Below are 9,640 nucleotides of genomic sequence, written 5' to 3'. Positions count from 1 at the left end.
AAACTTTCATATATCTAAATCACAAAGAAGAGTCAATACATTTTCCATCTTATAAACAAGCAATATTAAAAAAACACGTGAACTGCAGTCAGTTCTTCATTGCTGCCTGCCCCTTTCCAGCTAATAAAGCACACCATTGCTGCCATTTTACAGTGACATTTCTGGATGTTTTGTTTTTTTCAGATACTTCTGTAAAATCCTCCTCCAAAACTGTTTTTAACTTGCTATCAGTGTGTTCATTACAAGCAGGCTGGAACACGGACAACCACTTCATAAACAAATCAAAACAAAGGGGGGAAAAAGCCACCCTGAGTCATTCCCTTGTCCTCCTGACAGTTGAATCCCATGTTATGCACGACTGACTGCCTCAATACAGGGAAATGTGGCTAATCTGACTCTGGACTAGATAGTGCGGATCTGAATTGTTAGCTGCTTTACTCTCAGCCTAGCAGAGAACAAGCTGGGGATGACAACACGAGATCCCTCTCCTCTCTAATAAGCTCCAACATCTCCTGCTCCTTCCAAATAATTCATCTTTGTCTCCTGCAAAGTACACGTCACCAGTACCTCTGTCAGGAACAGCAAACACTCATTGTAATGAAGAGCATTGCCTCTGGCAGGCTAATTGCTCTGATTCCACCCCCTCAAGGAAAACAGAGTTTCTCATTTTTTTCTGGTTATATTATTTCAGGACTTCATCCAAACACTTGGCAGAGGAGCGAGTGCCCTAGACACTCCTTCAAATTCCAAGACTAAGTACTTCATTTTACTCAGTATTTCTGCAGGCTTATTTTGACAAATAAAGTGTTTCACTCTTTTTCTTTATTAATTATCTTAATTTTTTTTCTTATTCTTTTTCAAGTCAGTTACGTAACACAAACCTGTCATGGAGATATTCCTGTTTTTGGCTGCTGTATCTAAGCAAAGTCCTCACAGTGGAGGCCCCTTGAGTTAGTTACGGTCACATCAGAGACCTTCAGTCTGGCACCCCTGACAGCAGAAGCACTGTGTGGCCCAGTACTCACCTTTGTGTGACACCAGGACTGCAGCTAGCACGAACCTCAGCTGCACAGTAGGCATGAAATTAAAGGACACTTAATAGTACTGTGGAAACAATTACTCCTCCTTACTGGAAACTTGTCTGGGAAGTCCACAGATGACCATGGGTGGTCTGCAGAAGGAGCCTGCAGCCACTCCGAAGCAGCGCAGTGTGCCCACTTGGCCACATAAGCTAACTAATTCGAGATACAAAAGGGTTGTCTATGTGCAGATGGCAGCTAAAGTAGGGCAACACCTGTGCTCTAACTCAAGTTAACATTGCAAAAAGAAACATCTTTGAAGTAAGAGATAAAGGAACTTACGTTTGAGAAACCATATGGTCAAATAACAGTAAAGGAACTAGGTGATGTCACTGGAGTTGTTCACCACCAGCCTTAAGGGGATGTGCTTCAGTGAGATACAGGTGAGGTACCATATGGCTGTGGAGCCTGGAGAAGAGAAGGCTCCAGGGAGACCTGAAAGTGGCCTTTCAGCATCTAAAAGGGCCATAAGAAAGAAGGGGACAGACTCTTTAGCAGGGTCAGTTGTGATAGAGCAAGGGGAAATGGTTTCAAACTAAAAGAGGGGAGATTTAGGTTGAATATAAGGAAGATTTTTACAATGAGGGCGGTGAAGCACTGGCACAGGTTGCCCAGAGAGGTGGTAGATGCCTCATCCATGGAGACACTCAGGTCAGACTGGAGGGGCTCTGAGCACCTTGATGGAGCTGTGGGTGTCCCTGTTCATTGCAGGGGAGTTGGTCTAGATGGCCTTTATGCATCCCTTCCATCTCAAACGATTCTGTCATACAGCAGGACAGTTTCTATTCAGGACAGAAGAAACCCACTTACTGTATGCAGTGCAGAAAGCCGGGCATGCTGAGTCAGCATATCCTGCACCTGTAGGCAGTGCAGGATGCCTCACATCTCTGTACAAGGCACCTTCTGCGTAGTCGAACAGCAGTATGACAGGAAACATCACTAAATAGTGATTAAGGGGACAAGGAACAATGTTTCATGTGCCTTGAAGGCTACAAGTAAATCGCTGCATGCTACAGGAAAACAAAATAATCAGAGCAAGAAAGAGACTGTAGGCTGTGTAGGCTGTCTGTAGGATAACAAGATTCAACTCCCAGGTCTGTGGCAGCCCTGTGCTGCCTGTCAGTGCTGACATCCCTTTCCTCTTGATAACAACACAGATAACTGCCAGAACGGTTAAGAAAAACTTATTATTATTAATTAAAACTTATTATTAAAATACTACTTGGAGGTCTAAGGGCCACAAGATCACTTTGAGGAAGCTTTTTGCAGAGGACAGCTGGCCTGGGGGGGGTGTCCCTGCCAGTCGGCCTCAGGACCATTGTAGCACAGGGAAGGCAGATGAAGTGCCCTGGTAAGGGTACTGATGGTGATGCTCTCTGGGTGACGCAGCCTTCAGGCAGTGGCAGCAGGACAAGAAGCAGGGTCATCTTGCAAGTGCTGCTGAACCCAAGCAGCAGTTGGGGCCGCTGCACCCCAAGCAATGACACCTTCTGGATGCAGGCAAGCTCCCTGTGAATTTCTGAATGTTAAAATTCTCTCATGAAAATAAATAGGCTTCGGAGAAAGCCCAAGGGCATATTTCAGAGCACTTTGGATTTTAGCCTGTTTCATCCTCTACTGCCAGCTGTCCATCTGTCCCGCTAATGTACTTCATTATGCAGCTAGGTAATGAGCCTACTTCTTTACTGATGGGATTATAATTATGCATTTTCTGTAAGAGAGGGGAAAGGGAACCAAACTTGGTCTACAGGACTTAGAGGAAGGACCAGGAGGGGAATTTCTCATCTTACTTTCAAACACACTTTCTTGAAGCATTCCAATGAAGTTACTGCATTAGTAAGAAGTATGTCCCTTTTCCTCAGCAAAAGGAAGCTGAACTCTTCTTCAGAAGACTTGCCCCAAGGGCTGTGAGAGGTGATGCTTTGCTGCCAGGAATGGTGACTCTAGATCTGGCTGTGCTGCCTCAACAGTGCATGTGAGCAGGTGGACCAAACAGGGCAAGAAGAACATGCCTTTTCTGTCCCCTTTTCCCTGCACACTAAGAGATGGTGATTTTAGATGTGCGGCTCAGAGATGCTCCCAGCCAGCAGTCACAGCTTGCCTTTGGTTTGTGCCAGGGTACCGCTCAGCTGGAAGAGGTGCCTTCTTCTGTGTGGCACAGCAGGATGGAGGGGCAGTTCCTCCATAGTTCCCCTCACCACAGTTCCCCTCACTGCTGACTGAAGAGATCCCAGCAGATCCCATTCACACAGCCCTTCCCATGCTGCCTTGGGAATTGCCCCTTTTGCAAAGCAACGATAGCAGGAGGCATATACGTCTGTTCTCAGCCTTTATCACCTTCTATAATGGTTAGAAACCAATCTTCGTGGTGGTTTATGGCTTTATGAGCTCTTGTGCTTTTAGTTAATGCCTTGATTTTATCTGCCTGAGTCATTGATTACCTGCTTGTTTTGACTTAAGTGGCTTGTATTTTGTCTTTCTGTCTTCCTCAGAACAGCACTGCCCCAGTGGCTGGCACTTTACCATCTAAATGGGCTAAATATAAAAGAGCGGTTATATTTTTCACTCACTGTGAGAAGAGGATTTGATTTATTTTGATCAGTTTGCTAAATATTTTTGTATCAGATTTTGTCATTTGAATGCACAAAGGCCTGCCTTTGAACTCCACTTAGCTTCTGAAAAATAGCATTTAGGCTTTATGCTACCGAGGTGTCACCTTCGATAGATTTCTGATAGGGCTTTTCTCTGACCCTCTGCAAAATCTCAATGTCAGAACGAGTTGAATGTTCTCAAGTACATTTCTCACGTAGATGCTTGCCTTAGTTTAAAAATAATGACTAAGCTGCTATCTTAGTCATTTTACATTTGTCTTTGATTATTAGTTTCTCAGAATTATAAAAGTCAACTGCAATATATTCATAGGAGCACAACTACATTAAGCTGGTGCAGCCAAAAACTAGAAGAAAAAATGGATTATACACTTTTGGAGGCAGCCAAAAAGTAATAGATTCTGAAAATTGTCAGCAACTTCAACAACAGAGATCAGATCCTTCAAGAGAGGCACACCAACACCAAGACTTCCATAATGAAAGGTTACTACTCAGAGAAGATCTTAGTGCTGTTCTCACATGCTTGCTGACCCCATAAGCAGCTCAGGTCTCCTGGCAGTCAGCAGCACTCTGGTTTTGAGGCAGAATCTCTTTCTCTTACACTATGGTGCTCTGAATGGAATTGAATTTCCTCTAAGCTTTATGCCTGATGAAGCGAAATAATGTTCTAATTGTTGAAAGATTGGCTACTGGCCACAGTAACCAGAAACATAAAAAGTGACTGACATAAAATAGACAAAAAATAAAATAAAATAAAAAAAATTCCAATATATACTCAAGCTAGCTTTAATGCCACTATCCAACCAGACATAGTATTGGCAGTGGCTCTGTCTTTAAGTATCACCTTGTACCCCTTGTACTGTCAAAGAAATACCTCAGTGAGCCCGGACAATCTGCTAGGGAAAGTGCTGAGGAGCAGTGTTGAGGCAGAACTGCTAGAGGTGCATGGCTGAAAGAACAAGGACCACCCTGGGCTGCTCAGACAGCCTGGTGGCAGGAGTAGCAGACAAGGTGTAATTCTGCCATCAGCTGCTCAGAGCCACAGCCTACAGTTGTGACATCCACTAAGACTCACCATGCTGTATACTCCAGCCAGGATAAATACCTAATGTGGTTCATCTCTAGAAAAGAAATATAGATATGACAATGGTTACTTGGGTTAATAAATCGATGTTGTTACTGCACGCAGTCACACTGAACGATTTATCTCATTAACTCATCACATGCCCTTTGAACCTAGCTATCTCTTCATCCTTTGTACACAATGAATCTTATGTCTAACAACCATCACTCTTTAGGCAGATGTTAAGTATCAAATGCCTAATGTTAGGCACCTTATGGCAGCGCCTCTGCTTTATAGGGTGGTCTGACATTACAGAGGGCTTGGGCTGAGTGAATGGTGTGGTACTCACACCTCCAACTACTAAGTCTCTGCTCCTCCTCTTTGAATCATACAACTGCTTGAGTTGGAAGGGACCCTTAGAGGCCACCTAGCCCAGCTCCCCTGCAATGAACAGGGACACCCACAGCTAGATTAGGGTGCTCAGAGCCCCTCCAGCCTGACCCTGAATTTCTCCAGGGATGGGGCATCCAGCAACCTGTGTCAGTGCTTCACCACTCTCACTGTAAAAATCTTCCTTATGACCAACCTAAATCTCCCCTCTATTAGTTTGAAACCATTTCCTCTTGTTCTACCACACCAGACGCCATTAAAGATTCAGTCCCCTTCTTTCCTACTGCTCCCCTCTGAAATAACCCAAATTGGAGACAAGCTCTCAAGAGGGTTCTCTCTCCTCTTTGAGAAACATGGCCACCTCCAGCCCTCTGCGAACCCCACAGAGCAGTTGCCATTCTCATCTGTGGGAGAGCAGAGGGGACCTCTCCTGCCCTTGGATTTTGGGACATTCCTGACATAGGCAGGAAGGCGGCTGCAGGCAGTTATTGTGCCACGTTGCACAAGTCCCAGCAGGGCAGCAGGCACACACTCGCTTATCCGCTTTTGCAATTACTGTGCAAATTACTTCTCACCCCGATGGGGCTTTGTGTGTGTTTTAACAAACGCCTCACAGCTTCGGTATTCTCTGCACATCAAGAGAGCCAGCTTCACCTGGGAGATGTAGCCGAGGACTCTAAGCCTTCACATTTTCTTTTCCATTTTCAAGCTTGCTCCCCACAGATAGAAAAACTGACCCACACACTTGTTTTTCCCTCAGTTCAGGGTGTCCTTTGTCCTGTCCATGCTAGGAATACAGGCTGCAAATGTGCTAGAGCAAGTCCCACCAGTGTTTCCTTAATTCAGTCAAGCAGAATCGATTCCCACTGAGAACAGCTCCAGCGAAAGCTCTTTAGACCTGTACTAAGGGGGCTGATGGCCCTCAGAAAAAGCGGGAAGCTCCCTCTGTGCCAGCACCGCTGGAGTCCAGTCCAGCACAGATTAGCTTCCTACACCCTGCAGTCTTCCTCAGTGTCCCATCCCTGACCCTTACACACCCTTCTGCCTCTGTGCCTGCAAGGGCAGCATGGGGCCACCTCCTGTTGCAGCTGGAGCTGAGCTGCTGCTGAAGTTTCACCAGCGTGTCTCTTGTCTACCCACATGTCTGAACCATGAACACTAAGTCCTGTGCTCCCTGCCAAATTTCTTTCAAATCTGCTTGTGGATGTAGAGGCTACCAGCGCACATGTGTGCGGGGCAGGGAGGGCTGCAGAGACATAGTTGTGTAAGCATAACTCGCTCAGCAAAACAGGCTAAAAATAATAAAGCTACATCATCGCATTCTTTCACAATGCTTTGGAAAACCCAAAGCAGTTGCTTGCAGCTGCCAGGAGTCCCTGCTGAAACCAAAGGGAAATAGGTGAGAAGAGCACAGCCACCTCTGTGTCCTGCTCCATCTGCCCCCAGTATGGGGGTCTGAACAGCCACCTGTTCTTCAGGCCTTCCTTTCCCAAATACAAAATCATTCTGGATGTTGTAAACAGTGCTGCTGTAAGGCAACCGTTGCCCTTACTGTAACTCTCTGCACACTGTGGTTTGGGCTCCACTGTGGCTGGCACGTGGACACTGAGGACAAGATATGAAATCAAGGAAGATAAGCAAGAGACCACAATGAAATGCTGAGCCCTTTGTCCTCACCACCTGCTGTACATAACAAGCAGACAATTTCACAGTCGTTAAGGTTAGAAAAAGACCTCTACGATCCTCTGTTCCAACAATCAACCCACCCCCACCATGCCCACTGACCACTCTTTCTGAAGAGAAGTTTTTCCTAATATCCAACCTGAATTTCAGGTCATGTCACAGGTAATTCCCTTCCTGAAGCAAAGTTCTTCTCATAGCTGTTCCCAGCAGCAGCAGCTGGTGCAGAGACAGGTGCTGTTTGGGGCAGCCACGAGGCTCAGGCTCTGGGTAGACCCTCACCAGTAGGGTGTAAATGCTGCACCTGGGCATGGCAGATTGAAGGACAGCATGGCCTCAAGTTGCACCAGGGGAGGTTCAGGTTGGATATTAGGTAAAACCTCTCCAAAAGAGCGGTGAGGTGTTGGAATGGGCTGCCCAGAGAGGTGGTGGAGTCACTGCCCCTGGAGGTGTTCAAGAGATGTGTGGATGTAGTACTTAGGCATATGGTTTAGCAGGTGATAGTGGTGGCAGGTGGATGGTTGAAGTGGATGATCTTAGAGTGCTTTTCAAACCTGAATGATACCACGTGTCCGTAACAACAAAAGTATGGCTTAGTAAAGTGGGGATTTGTGGCTAGGACTTCCTTTTCAGCATAGGTGGAAGGGGAGGGAGCAATAAACGGCCCTGTTAAGCTAGTCTGTTGGCTTTAAACCAAGGTAATGAGGCATGTAGGGACTCTGACAAGGAGCCAGAATCTCCTTTTGCCACCAATTTCACTTCTACCTTTTTTTTGTCTCTCTTAAGCTGACAGTAAATTTCTCACAGTCCACTGAGCATATCAAAAGGGGCTGAGGCTAGGTCTAATGCACAGTTAATTGGGTATATAACCTTTTAAAGTACTACTAGGAAAATAACTCACTTAATTAAATATTTCCAGTTGCAGAAACCTCCCTCTAGGTAAACTGCACTTCTGCATTCCTGCACACACAAACTGCGGGATGAAGTTGGATACACTCACTCTTTTTCTACACACACAGTTCCCCAAACCTGTTCCTTCTCAGCTGTCCCTGCTGCTCCTTCCCTAGGATGGGAGATGACCTCAGCGGTGAGACCAGAGCTGGACCAGGAGCTCCTGGCTCTGTCACCCACAGGGCAATAGGCCCAGTCATCCTGCACAAACCTGCCTGATGCTCTGGAGAAACACAGTACAAAAGAAAACCTTGGTTTTGCACAGATGAGCCTGCTGAAAGAGGAGCACCAAGGGTCGCACTCTGTGACAGCAGTACCTTCTGCAAACACAGCGGCATCACCGTTAGGCTGAACTTATCACCGCTCCTCTGGATCCCTTTCATGGGATGAACACCATCTTTATGCAGAGAACAAAGCACGTCAGTGATCTCCCAACTGCCATCCCTAACTAATCTGTGGTACTTGCCCTGCAGTAGATACACTCCTTATATCTAATGGCTACCCTGCAGGGAAGGGAGGAATCAAAACAAACCTGCTGCTTTGTGCACTGCTGCAAAACCTGCACCAGGTCATCAGGCAGTTCCTAACAGCTGCACTGTGCCAAGGGCACCTCTGTGCTACTGTCAGTGACTGAAACCTTCCCACCTCCGTGCATTGCACCCATCCCCTGCCAGCTCTTACCGCAAACATTTACACACAGCAGTTTGTAAGCGAGGAAGGCACCTCAAATCACATCTTCAGTGTGTTTGCATTGCTCATTCACTTGTGAGCTTGCTCCTTTGTGATCTCACCGAAGGCTGGGAGCCCCTTCCTGCAGCCCCTCCTCCACCACTTGACTAACTCAGGCCACTCAGCAGCTCACACTCATTCATGTCTGAATTCATTCCACATGAAAATTAGTAGGAACAACCACTGCAAAATTTATATTTAACAGCCTTCAGAAATAATAAGCCCTCAGAAATAAGATGCTCTAAGTCTGCAATCGAAGCACAGCAGCAACTATTTTGTTACGCAGAACATATCAGAGCCCTTCATGCGCAGCCATTAGGAGCTGTCATACCTGTGCCTGCTTCCAAGCGTGATGTACATGCATTCATTTATGCCACATGCTGCCTCCGTAGGAGGACACATGAGTCACGGGCTGGACCTCATGAAGTGAGCTGGTGGAGAGACATCAGCATCACCCAAGTGTCCGCCCCACAGGAGTGTCTGGAGACCCTCGAACTTTGACAAGGGCCCCGTTACAGAGGTCTGTGCTACCTCAGGATGGCACCTTCCACTGGCAATGGGCCTGAGCCACTTCTGGGATACAATGGGGAAACAAAGCCTCCAGTCATCTCCTCGCTTAATTGCTCTCTATTGCCTTAAGTACAACGGCTAGCAGTTAAAATGGACCTTGGGGTACTGCCTACAGAGATCTGTAATGGTTTCCTGCTTTTTCTTTCTATCTGCAATCTATTTTGAGCGTTCTACCTTTCCTGGGCTGCCCATGAGGAGCTGTGTTGTGCACTTTCATCAGCTGATTCTGGGAAACGTCAGTTGTGCCGTTCTCCTCTTAGCAATACATTTCTTGAAGGATTTAAAAATAGCACGGTATGAAACATTTCCATCTTCTCTCTTCTAGAGGAGAGCTGAGGGGGAGTTAACTCTTTTCTGCTCCGGCGGAGCACGAAGCCTCGCTGTGCTCAAGCGCTGCCGGTGCCAGCAGAGGCAATGCCAGCAGGGTGCCTGCAGCAACCTCACTATTTCCTCCAGGGCTTTCTTCCCCTGTCTGAAGACACCTGTGAAGGGCAATCCCTGGCAGCAAATACAGTGCCACGGAGGTGCCTGGAGCTGTCTGCTCTGATAAACCCATATCCACCTGATAA

Source organism: Excalfactoria chinensis, chromosome 5 (assembly GCF_039878825.1).
Source record: "Excalfactoria chinensis isolate bCotChi1 chromosome 5, bCotChi1.hap2, whole genome shotgun sequence".
Taxonomy (NCBI): Eukaryota; Metazoa; Chordata; class Aves; order Galliformes; family Phasianidae; genus Excalfactoria; species Excalfactoria chinensis.
The sequence above is the reverse complement of the archived record's forward strand: the minus strand, read 5'-3'. Positions refer to the sequence as shown.